This window comes from Herpailurus yagouaroundi, unplaced genomic scaffold, assembly GCF_014898765.1.
Source record: "Herpailurus yagouaroundi ecotype Mexico unplaced genomic scaffold, PumYag 159, whole genome shotgun sequence".
Taxonomy (NCBI): domain Eukaryota; kingdom Metazoa; phylum Chordata; class Mammalia; order Carnivora; family Felidae; genus Herpailurus; species Herpailurus yagouaroundi.
Window position 1 is genome coordinate 8,902,642 of NW_024412400.1, and position 13,614 is coordinate 8,916,255.

The window sequence follows — 13,614 nt, forward strand, 5'->3', positions numbered from 1 at the left end:
AAAAAATAGACCTTAAGAGGCACCTGGGTGGCTCAGTCAGTTGAGCTTCCGACTTCAGTGTGCTAACAGACAGCTCAGAGCCTGGAGCTTGCTTCGGATTCTGTATCTCTCTCTCTCTTCCCCTTCCCTGCTCATACTCTGAGTCTCTCTGTCTCTCAAAAATAAATAAATCTTAAAAAAAAAAACCAGACCTTAAAGGCACCTGGTGGCTTAATCGGTTAAGCATCCAGCTCTTGGTATCAGCTCAAGTCATGATCTCACAGTTCAGGATTGAGCTGCGTGTCAGACTCTGTGCTGAGAGTGTGGAGCCTGCTTGGGATTCTCTCAACCTCTCTCTCTGTTCCTCTCCCCTTCAAAATAAACAAATAAAAATGTTAAAAATTATAAAAATAAGAAATAAAAAATAGACCTTAAGATAAAAACCATTATTAGGGATAGAGAAAATTACTACATAATATTAAAAGTTTCAGATCACTGGGGCATCTGGGAGGCTCAGTTGGTTAAGCATCCGACTTCAGCTCAGGTCACGATCTCACGGTCCATGAGTTCGAGCCCTGCATCAGGCTCTCTGCTGACAGCTCAGAGCCTGGAACCTGACTGGGATTCTGTGTCTCCCTCTCTCTCTGCTCCTCCTCTACTCACAGTCTGTCTGTCTCTCTCTCTCTCAAAAATAAACATCAAAAAATTTTTTTAAATAAATAAAAAATAAAAAGTGATAAAGTATTAGGCCATAAAGCAAGTACTCAAAACATTTTAAGGACTAGAATCTATAGAGGTCATGTTTCCTGACCATAGCGCCATTCAACTAGAAGTCAATTGCAACAAAACAACCAATACGTTTGGCAATCTAAAACCACACTTCTGAATAACTCATGATCCAAAGAAGGGATGAAGAAATTGTTTTCAAAGGTTAGATATGAGTGATAATAAAAAACACTATGTATCAAAAACTTGTGGAATGGAGTGCAAATGGCCCTGTGTGTGTGTGTGTGTGTGTGTGTGTGTGTGTGTGTGTGTATGTGTGTGTGGGGGTATTTATAGCCCTAAATGCTTGTATTAGAAAAGAAGAAAGGCTAAAAAGTAATAAGCTAATCATGCAAGTTAATTAGAAAAAGCAGAATAAATCTAAAGGAAATAGAACTAATTATAGGAACAAAGGTAAAGCGAACAGGAACAAACACTCAAAAAAATCAACTAAGATGAACATAGAGGAAGGGAAAGAAAAATAAGATAAAAACAGAAGCAAACCATAAGAGACACTTAAATACAGAGAACAAACTGAGGGTTGCTAGAGAGGTGGGGGGGGGTGGAGGATGGGCTAAATAGGTGACAGGCATAAGGAGGACACTTGTTGGAATGAGCACTGGGTGTTATATGTAAGTGATGAATCACTGGGCTCTACTCCTGAAACCAATACCACTACCACACTGTATGTTAACTAACCTGGATTTAAATAAATAAATTTAACACGAAAAAAATCAACCAAGCCAAGGGATGGTTCTTGAAGACCAAGAGTAGACAAACCTCTAGAAAGGTTGCTCAAGAAGAGGGCACCTAAAACACCATTAGGAACAAAAACAGGGGCATAAACACAGAGCAAACAAAGATAGAAAGCGATGGGGCGTTTAGCAGCTGTGTGTCCCACGGGCAGATTATTTAACCTTTACTATGCTTCATTATCACCATCTGTAAATTAGGGTTATCTAACGGGCCAATCTCATTTAATTGTTGGGAAAATTAAGCTGCTTAATGTAATATACCTAGATGAGTCCTTGGCAATAAACATTTAGTGCTCACTGAATGTTGGCTATTGCTCCTATTGTTGGTGCATTATTACTTGTTTTTCTCCTTAGCCAGTTGGACTATTTTATCAGTATTTTATCAGATCGCCTTTTGGTTTTGCTGATCTTCTCATTTATTGCATTGTTTTCTACTTCATTAATTTCTACTCTTATATCTAGCATTTCTTCCTTCTGCTTTCTTTGGGTTTAATCTGTTATTCTTTCACAAGCTTCTTTGAGTGGAACAATCAACCTATTTATTTTCAACCTTTCTTGCTTTTAAAATTTGTTTTTAATGTTCAAAATTGCCCTCTATCTAAAGTACTAACGGGCTGCCTAAGTTAAACTATGTAATTTTATTGCTTCAAGCCTATAGTGGTTTTAAAACATCCCCAGGGGTTCTTTGACAATCCTCCAATCAAACGATGGAGTCTAATTTCCTGCTTCCCTCAGCCTAGTGACTTGAACTGGAGCAGAGAGAAGTGATGCTGAGTGGCTTCTGAAGCTGGGTCATAAAAGGCAGTATAGCTTCTGGAAGGCTCTCTAGAGATGGTCATCCTTAGAACAAGCCACCATGTTCTGGGAAGCCCAGGCTACATGAAGAAGCCATGTAAAGAGATACCATCAATTGCCAGACATAAGACTAAAGCCTCCAGATGATTCTAGCTCCCAGCCTTTGAGATGTGCCTGCTGATGCGCCACGGTGCAGAAGAGCTGAAACAGGTTGACTTTGACTTAGTCCAAGCCAAACTACAGATCTATCAGCAAATAAATTTTTTTTTTTAGGCCATTAAGTTTCAGTGTGGTCTGTTTTATGGCAATAGATAACCAGAAAAGTTCTCAATATTTTCAGTTTTAACATCATCAAATTCTTCTAGAGCCATGAATTATTTAAGAGTATGTGTATGCCAGAGTTGTGGTGATGGTGATAGTGATGGGATGGTTTATTATTCATTTCTAATTTAATGTGACTACGGTTAGAGATGTGATCTGAGTGTATAATTTATCTTAAATGTGTTAAGCGTTGTGATAATCTAGAAGGGTAATTGTTCCATGTGTCTTTGTAAAGAATATATCTTTGTTCAATGCAGGCTTTCCTATATATATGTGTGCCTATGTAAACACACACAAACGCCTAACAGACATTATATATGGGTCTCCTTCAGATGAGTGGTTTTCAAACTTTTTATTCTCAGAACCCTTTACATTAATAAAAAATTGAAGACCCTGGAGATTTTTTTGTTTATGTGGGGAGTATTTATCAATATTTACTGCATTAGAAACCAAAACTGAGATATTTAAAAATTTATTAATTCATTTAAAAATAATAAAACCATGCATATTAGCAAATGTTTTTCCTTAAAAAATATTTCTCCCTAAGCAAGAAACTTTAGGAGTAAGAGTGTAATTGTTTTACATTTTTGCAAATTCTTGAATGTCTGATTAAAAGATAGCTGGATTCTCATATTTGCTTCTGCAGTCAATCCACTGGGATATCTTGTTTTGGTTGAAATATACAAAGAAACTTCAGCCTTATGCAGATATGTAATTGGAAATGGAGAAATATAATAGTCTTTTTGTATGATTGTGAATATTCTTTTTTTGATGCTACACCAAAATTCAACAAGTGGAAGTTTCTTAAGGGTTAACTGAGACATAGAATGGAAAACCATATCACTAAACTTTCCATGCCCTTATTACATGGAAATCCATTGGTTTATCTTGCACTTGGAATAGGTCTTTTACATTACAGAAGTTTGTAATCTCATATGTTTTTGTCATCTCAAAAGTATTGGTCTACTGAGTTATAAAGATCTGCCCAAATGTTGACACATTTCGTTATCTAATATAAAAAATTATATTTGTTAACATCACCACTGATCTCGCCAGGGAAGTCTTTACATATTGGGACACTGTCAAACTCTCAGTGGTGGCTACGCATTCCTAAAATTCTAATATTTGCTTGAAAACTCAGGAGTATGGCAACAACTGCTGTCAGCTGTGTTTCTTAAAGTGGTAGACTTTATATCTTGAGAAAATGTTTGCCAAATGCTTGAATCCAGCCAGTAGTTGTTCTTTTCAGTAAAAATGGTTCTAGACTTCTGGAATGGCATCGTGAGGAGCTCCACAGACTCACGTCTCAGCAAAACAAGCATAACTGGTAGAAATTACTATTACTTTTAAGATTTTTTATTTTTGTTTGAGAGAGAGCATGGGCAGTGGGGAGGGGCAGAGAGACAGAATCTCAAGCAGGCTCCACGCACAGCATGGAGCCCAATGTGGGGTGCAATTCCACGACCCTGGGAACATTACCTGAGCTGAAATCAAGAGTTGGATGCGCAACCGACTGAGCCATCCAGGCACCCCAAAACTATTTTTTTAATGGTGTCTAAAATTGTCTTAAGGCCATACGGCAAATGGAGAAATTTTTACTCAAGAAAATCCACTAACATGCTCAATAAGAACCGTGAAAGTCTGTGGCACGTCAGCCACTATCCTCTCCATGCCTTCCTCCTTCCAATTCAGTACAGTGGAAACTCCACTCTAGGCTGGTGTAGCCAAGAATAATGGGCTCCCTTTCCTGCCAGTTCCCAGTTAAGGGCTCTGATACACCCCTAGGAGGGGCAAGACACCAACATTTCCCATTTTGCCCAACTATGTGGTGTAGAAACGAAATTCCATGCAAGTACGTCTGAGAAATTGGAGGCGTCCTTCCTTCACCCAGTTCCCATTCGGAGAGTAGATGTTCCCTGACAGGTGTGGCACACTGAGAACAGTGGCGCCCTGATGGCCCCTGCCCCAGTTTGCTCATAGGGCAGAGGTTCCATGCTGGAAGAGGTAAGGTGAGAAGGCCAGAGGCTGCCAACGCTATCCTACTCCACTCATAAAGCAGGGATGTCGCTCTGAGAGAAACAGCCCATGGTCCCCTCCCCAGCTCCAGGGTTGTGGCTCAGGGATATTGCCCAGGGCAGAGGCAAGCCATAAGAACAAAGAACTCCAAACTTTCTCCAAAGGAACTGACTTTATTTGGAGCAGAGTAGGAGGAAGTTCAAGCTTAAGGATGCTCTTAAGGGCAAAGACAAAGAAGCTTTTGGTGGTAAGCAAATAAGGGAAGGCTAGCAGTCTCGTAGCTGCAAGCTATACTGTAGGCCAGCTTCTTTATCAGAGAGAACTGAAAAAAGAGCCCAAAAGAGAGCCCTCCTGGGGTCAGAAGAAACCTTGAAGACTGGCCTCAAAAAATTCTCCTGCAAGGGACGTAAATTTATTTGGATCAGACTGCAGAGCGATTTTTTACCTACAGCATTCCTAAAAACAAATACAGCAATCAGTAATTAATAGAAGCCCACGGCAGACAACCTAACAGAGAGTTCAGGGAAAGGGGCAGAGAGCCTGGTAAAACCATGATCATCCCAGGGTGACTGTGCACACCCTCAAGGATAAACTCCTGAGAAAGTGTCATGAAAGGCTCTATGCTGTGGGGAGGGTGGAAAGAAACAGACTCCACCTATAATAGTATTACCAGTCATGGAACAAATAAACAAAGAACAATAACGAGCTCTGGGAGGAGGGGAACCAGTAACCAGAACTGCTACAATATATTATCTAAATTGTCTAGTTTCTGAACCAGAAAAGACCCCAAATAGCCAAGCAACCTTGAAAAAGAAAACCAAAGTAGGAGGCACCACAATCCCGGACTTCAAGCTATATACTACAAAGCTGTAATCATCAAGACACTATGGTTCTGACACAAAAACAGGCACATAGATCAATGGAACAGAATCGAGAACCCAGTTATGTGGAACCACATAACTAATCTTTGACAAAGCAGGAAAGAATATCCAATATCCAGCAAATGGTGCTGGGAAAACTGGACAGTGACAGGCAGAAGAATGAACCTGGACCATTTTCTTACACCATACACAAAAAATAAACTCGAAATGGATGAAAGACCTAAACATAAGACAGGAAGCCCTCAAAATCCTCGAGGAGAAAGCAGGCAAAAACCTCTCTGACCTCGGCTGCGACAAGTTCTTACTCAATACGTCTCTAGAGGCAAGGGAAACAAAAACAAAAATGAACTATGGGGACCTCATCAAGATAAAAAAAATTCTACACAGAGAAGGAAACAATCAGCAAAACTAAAGCAACTGAAGGAATGGGAGAAGATATTTCCAAATGACATATCAGGGTTAGTATCCAAAATCTATAAAGAACTTATCAAATCCAACACCTAGAAAACAAATAATCCTGTAAAGAAATAGGCAAAAGACAAATAGACATTTTTCCAAGGAAGACATCCAGATGGCCAACTGACACATGAAAAGATGCTCAACATCACTCATCAGCAGGGAAATACAGATTGAAACCACAATGAGATACCACCTCACACCTGTCAGAATGGCTTAAATTAACAACTCAGGCAACAACAGATGTTAGCGAGGATGCGGAGAAAGAGGATCTCTCTTGCATTGTTGGTGGGAATGCAAACTGGTGCAGCCACTCTGGAAAATGTATGGAAGTTCCTCAAAAAATTAAAAATAGAGCTACCCTACCACCCAGCAACTGCAATCCTAGGTATTTATCCAAGGGATACAGGTGTGCTGTTTCAAAGGGGCACATGCACCCTAATGTTTATAGCAGTGCTGTTGACAATAGCCAAAGTAGCAATGTCCATTGACAGATGAATGGATAAAGAAGATGTGGTATATATATACAATGGAGTATTAGTCAGCAATCAAAACGAATGAAACCTTGCCATTGCAACTACATGGATGGAACTAGAGAGTATTATGGGAAGCAAAATTAGTCAGAGAAAGACAAATATGACTTCACTCATATGTGGAATTTAAGATCCAAAACAGATGAGCCGAAGGGAATTTATTACTTTTAAATAATATAAAAACAGAGAGGGGGACAAAACAGAAGAGCCTCTTAAATACAGAGAACAAACTGAGGGTTGCTGGAGGGCTTGTGGGTGGGGGGATGGGCTAAATGGGTAAGGGGCATTAAGGAAGACACTTGTTGGGATGAGCACTGGATGTTCTACGTTGGGGATGAATCACTGGAATCTACTCCTGAAATCATTATCGCACCAAATGCTAACTAATTACTGGATGTAAATTAAAAAATTAAAAAATTAAAAATAAATAAAAATAAAATGCCTAGTTTCCAAAAAGAAGTTATGCATATGCTAAGAAACAGAAAATAGCACCCATACAGGGGAAAAAAAAAAAAAAAAAAAAAAGCAAGCAACAACTGTGATAGGGCTCAGATGTTGGATTTAACAGATGTGAACTTCTAGGCAGTTTTCTTAATGGAAATCATGTTTGAAGAAGTACGATGACAATTTTCATCAGAGAATACTGATAAAGAGAAAAAATTTTTTTAAATGAATTCTGATGTTAGAAAGTATAATAAATGAAATGGTAAGTTCACTCGAGACTCCCAATAGTAGATATGAAGAGTCAGAAAAAACCCCACCATATTTAAGATTTATCAGTAGAGATTATGCAATCCGAAGAACACAGAGAAAACAATGATGAAGAAAAATGAAGAGAGCCTTAGAGAAACGTGAGACACCATTAAGTGTATCAGCACGTGTATAATGGGAGTACCAGGAGGGGAAAGACAGGAGCAGAAAAATACATTCAAAGAAATAATAGCTGTGAAGTTTCCAAATTTGATGAAAACCAATCTATGCACCCAAGAAGCTCTCCCACTTAACACTGACAAAGTAGAATTCTTCTCTGAAATTGTTTCTCACCTCAGCTGGTGGTCATCAACTCGCCAACAACCGAGGCAAAATCTAGTGGTCCTATTTCCTGGTTCCCTCACACCCTACATCCAACACAAGGGCTAGTCCTTAAGGCACTACCTTGAAAGCACAACTCAAGTCCTATTATAGCAGTCCATCATCACCGTCATCTGTATCTGTATTTAGTACAGTAACCTCCTAATGAGTACCCTGCTTCAACGCTTGCTTACTCTAATCCTCTGTTCCCACAGCAGCCGTAATTCGGAATCATTTCATGTCCTGATTAAGACGCTCCAAGAGTTGCCTATTGCAATTAAAATACAAACCGTACCAAACTAACACCTATTCTAGTGTCCAGTCACCTCTCCTACATCTGTCCCCTCTCGCCCTATGTGTTTTGGCCTCACTGGCCTATCTATTCCTTGAACAAACCAAGTTCATTCACCGTAAGTGCACCTGGTGGTCTATAGGTCCAGAATAATCTCCCCTACATGACCAGCTCCTACTCAGCATTCAGGCCTTGGCTATCAGAGAGGGCCTCCCCTGACCATGCCTTCCTTAGTTTCTCTTGACTGAAAAATGGGCCAGGGTGCCTGGGTGGCTCAGTCAGTTAAGTGTCCAACTGTTGGTTTCAGCTCAGGTCATGATCTCGTAGTTTGTGAAACGGAGCCCCCATCAGGCTCTGCTTGGAATTCTGTCTCTCCCTCTCTCTCCCCACCCCTCATCCATTCACACTCTGTCTCTCAAAATAAATAAACATCTTTTTTTTTTTTTTAATGGGCCAAGTATTGAAGAAACATCTGCCAAAGAAGATATCCAAATGGCCAATAAGCACATGAAAAGATGTATAGTATCATTAGCCATCAGGAAAATACAAATTAAAGCCACACTGAGATACCACTTCACATCCACGAGGATGGCTTTACCCGAAAAGACAAATATTAGCAAGTGACGACAGTGATAAGGATGTGGAGAAACCAGAATTCTCATACACCACCGATGAGGATATAAAATGATGCAGCCATTTTGGAAGAGACTGCGGGAATTCCTCAAACGATTAAACAGAGATTTACCACGTGACCCGGCAATCCCATACCCAAGAGAAACAAAAACTTAAGCCTACATGAAAATTTGTATGTGAAGGTTCCTAGCAGTAGTATTTCTAACAGCAAAAGGTGGAGAAAACTCCAGTGACCACCAACGGACGAATGGATACACATAATGTGGTATACCCATACAACGGAATATTATTGGGCAGATAAAAGGGGTGAAATACTGACACGTACACAACAGAGATGAACTTCGAAAGCACTCTACTAGGTGAAAAAAGTCCGAACGAGGTGCTGAAGGTAGGAACCTGATTCAGTCCACCGCGTACTGTCAGCATCTACAGTAGCATCTCGGACATAATTGGCACTCAAATCTTTGTTAAGTAAATGAGTTAATACGTTGGAATATCTTCTGTTCTTAGCCCACGTATTTCCCTATGCAGTTTTCTACATGAATATTGTATCAGTCATTCTCTGAAAACATTAATTCTCTCCTTAAACATTTTCATTTTTGAATGACTAAATATTTTCATGTAAAATCGACAGTTAACATCTCTTTTTCTCAGCCATTCAAATTCATTTCTTCTGATTTTGAAACACTGCCAATTTACTTCTTAATAACTTTTTAGTCCCCGCACGGCCGATTATTTATAAAGGTAAAATATCCAACATAAGGATTTGTGAAGCTTCTATGACAGAAGAGAACACAGCCCAGCTCCAGCCTGTCAGCCCCCTTCCTGCACCCATAGATTTACCAAAACACAACCATTTTTTTTTCTCGGTCAAATATACATCCCATCAATTTTAATATAGGGGGGACCTTACCATAAATGGCTGATGCTGACCAGAACTGTAATTCTGATGGAGAAATTTACCGGAATACTCTACAGAGTTCTGATTTATTCCGCAACGCTGCCTAAACCACAAACCAGGGCTCTGGCACCCTCCAGAAGAACTTCCTGTGATTACAGACAGGAAAGATTTACTTTCAGGTCCCCAGGTTGGGAAAGTTGCTGCCAACCGCTCTTGATATCTGCTTACTGTTAACTCACAGGTGCTGCAGGGAATCTATCACCTGACCTCCTTCCTCCTGTGGATGCAGTTTTATTGACCCTTTAACTAATGGGTGTATCCGACGCTGTTGTCCCAGGGATTAAGGTAAAATATTAATGAGTTTAAAGGAAAAAAATTGTTCTCAACCCTTTATCTTACCTCTCGAGAAAACCCTAATGGGGCAAATACAGGTTAAAAAAAAAAAAAACAAAACAAGACAGAAAAAAATCTCCTTGTTTTAGTTCTTCCATTTCATGACTGGTAAATTATAATCGGTGGAATTTTCTCTGGCATAGAGAATGGAGACGATACTTTTAGAATACAGGTCTCAAGTAGAATTTCACTTTGTAGAACGAGTTTGGTATTCTAATTTAAGAAGTCCACACAGGTTTGAACTAGGTTTGTTAGGTTAGTTGTTAAAGAATGGTTGCTTGTGTATTTTAATAAAAATGGGTATTTGGGTTTGGTTTTAAATCCGGTAAGCAGGCATAGTTTAAAACTTTAGTTTCTTAAATATAAACGTAATAGTACTTACAGGCAAACCAGAGAGCTGGAAGAAATGCTACAGACAAAGCTTTTGTTCTCGATCATAGCTAACACTATCCTAAAACAATTTATCCAGAGTCTTCTACGAAGTAGTAAGGGCACTATGCAGAGCGTTGGTAGGAAGAGAAAAGTCCAGGGCTTGTAGCGTGCCCTGAGGGAAATCCTGATGTACAGGGTCAGCCAGTCACTCGAGACACCTGAGAGTGACAGCAGCAGACAATCAGCAGTGTCCTCTGTGAGGGGAGAGCAAATCTAGAACTGCAACTTGGACACCATGTGTCCAATCATGACTTAACAGAGAAAACGGGTGGCATTTGGAACGAAGTGGTCTTAATCAGTGATGTCACCGTAACTGGCAGAAGATGACAGATCCATTAAAAACATTTACTCCCAGCATGTTAATTTCGTCCTAAACAGAACAATGGAGGAGTCTGTAGCACTGATCGTCTGATGGTGGAGTTTGAGGAATAGAGGATTATGTCTGAAAAGGTACCATTAGCTGTGACAGGTCTGTGAACATGAGTTAAGGTATTTCTTGCATCCTTCCTAGGATGGGGTTCTTATTCGACTTACGTGCAGGAGAAAAGGTAGTACAAGATGGCCCCGGAGACGACTTTAAATGGCTGTGCGGAGACTGGGGTAGCCTTGAGGAAGGCCCTGCAGGCTGTGCTTCTCTCTTTGGTCTGAGGGCATCTCCTCTCGGGATGGGGGTGCTGTGGGCTAGTGCGAGGAAGGGTTCATGACTGCAATTTATCCCGCCAACCAGACGGTCTCCATCATAAGAACTGCAGGCCACCTCATTTCCACAGAGCTCTCAATGGCTCGAAAGACCTAACAGCACTTTTTGTGCCACACGTGCATGGTTACCCTAACTCATCAGAATGAGCAAGGTGTTTAGCTGTTGTCAACTTTGGGAGAGGCCAGATCAAAAGGGAGAGTCTGCAGGTCTGGCTCTCTCAAAACCTAGGTTCTAGAAAATGAGAAGAAGTCTTTGCATGTATCGTTTTATTAGCCTAAATACATCCTGGTACATGGTCAAAATGAGTACATCTCCGATCTCCCATGGCAAATGCCATCTTATCAGCATATTTATTTTTTAAATTATTTAAGATTATTTTTGAGAGAGAAAGAGAGCACGAGTGGGGCAGGGCAGAGAGAGAGGGAGACACAGAATCTGAAGTAGGCTCCACGCTCTGAGCTGTCCCCACAGAGCCCAATGTGGCGCTGGAACTCATGAACCATGAGATCACGACCTGAGCTGAAGTCAGACACTTAACTGACTAAGCCACCCAGGTGCCCCACCATATTTATTTTTTAAACATCTACCGTTTATTGGTGTTTCCCATGTACCTGATGCCCTTCAAACCTTTTATATGTATTACATCATAGAAGCCTCCCAAGAACTACATGAAATAGGCATTGCCACTTTGCCCAATTAATAGATCTGGAAACTGAAGATAGGTTAGATAACTCTCTTAAAATCATGGAATCGGGAACTGAAAAGGCTGGAGTCGTTGAATAATACATGTAGAGCCCAAGCTTTCATGCACTGAATCCATAGTGGTTTCTCTGTTTAGACAGATACAAAAGTTTCTCATAACTTAATACAACTCAGAAGTGATATAAATATGCTATATTTTAAGTGTTTATGGGTTAAAACAAATATAAACTTGTATTTTCCTTAAATCACTGACCACACTGCACATGACTAGAGAATCTGCTACTTGAATTGTGAGTTCCAGATGCTGCTTACTTGTTACGTGACACATTTGAGTGGTTTGAGCCTTTGTCTCCCCAACTATAGAAGCACGGATTTCTTGAGGGGGATTCAGGGTAATGTACGTAAAGCATCCATCTCATTGCGGACACGGGACAAAAAGCAGCCATTATTATTATGAGATAATCTAGGGGAAAGTCCTGTGTAAACCAAGCTATATGAATCCAGAGGGTTTCACTATTACTACCTTGGTAAGAATGATGAACGTGTTAATACAAGGCAGCCGGGAGAATCCCAGCACATTCTCCAAGAACAAGGAGAGTGGCTGGGTCCCCGGCAACCTCACACACATAGCATAAATTCCTCCAGTGTCTGTGGGACCAAGGGAACCATCCACTAACCTTGCCCACTCCCGCAAACCAGGCTGAGCGCGGAGCACAACTTCTGCCTGCCTCCGTCCTGGACAAGAATCCTTCTCAAGCGTGAATGTGCTCCTGAATCGATCCTGAGACGTCCAGCCTTTAAATAAGCCATGGAGGCTGCTTTGGAACAAGTTTTAAGCTCAGTAATTTAATGCAATTATAGCTTACTGCCATTTTTTTAAAGCCTGGAAACTGTCCATGGGTCTTAATTACCAAGACCTTTCTGGTTCTTACTTTTCTCCCTTTATAATACAGCAAACTGGGACCCTGGGAAGGTGCTTTCTCCCAAGATCTCACATTTCCATTACTACTTCAGGGGGCACCTTTAAAAGAAGAGGAGAGGTGTTAATGAGGGTGGTAATGGTCTCTAAAAAACCGTTTCTAGTCTCCAGTGCCCTTTAGAAAGTCAGCATTAGTGTGAAAAGAGCTAGGGGTATAAAAAATTCAAAAACTCCTAGGGATAGAAGCTTTGCTACCTCCAGCCAGTGACACCCCTACTCCACAAAGGCTGGACTGGTGTTGCAGGGATATTTTCCATTGCTGTCCCTTTGCTCAAAGTCCTGTATTTGGATTGTTGCGGCTGTTATTTCTTAAAGTAATGTACCTGCCCCAACTGGACCCGCTGAAAGGTAGTATCCCCGAGTGCTAGCCATAGAGCACCTGCATGGGAACCATCTCAAACTGGATGAAAAGCAGATTCCAGAGTCCCACCCCAGACCTAATGAACTTACGGTAGTTGGCAGGGATCAAGGATCTGCATCTCTGCAAAGCTCCCGGGGGATTCGCATAAACACCAAAGTTTGAGAACAACCAGAAAAAGAAATGATGGATGCCTACTTCCGGCCAAACGATCCTAAATGCTCAGCAGGTACTGCTTACTAGACTACGTCGCAAACACATGAAATCTGTACTCAGGATCTGTGCTTGACTCAACATTAAAGGAACCGAAATAAACGTGTGCCAGAGATTTATTGGGTGACATTTCGAAAATGAAGGTGAAAAGAACACACTGTAGGAGGTTATCTTTATGACCAGGGATTAGAGGAAGCCTTCTCGAGCCAAGCTCTCAAGGTCCAAACCAAAGACAAAAGGCTGATATTTTTCTGGTCAGCGAAGGACAGGACAGGCAAAGTCAACAAACATGCCAGGCGTGGAGATACTATTTGGCATCTTTAGACCCACATATAAATACCTAGACTATCGACAAATCAGCCAGGAATACCAACAGGAGAATGGGCAAAGGATATGAACAGAAAATTCACAGAAGCACTTGTGTGCAGAGAAAGGGAAA

General features: G+C 40.8%; 1 protein-coding gene across 5 annotated transcripts in view; it reads right to left on the reverse strand.

The window, feature by feature from the left end:
* ULK4 (unc-51 like kinase 4) overlaps nucleotides 1-13,614 on the reverse strand; it is a 586,637-nt gene that overhangs the window by 46,917 nt on the left and 526,106 nt on the right. The window lies entirely within an intron of this gene.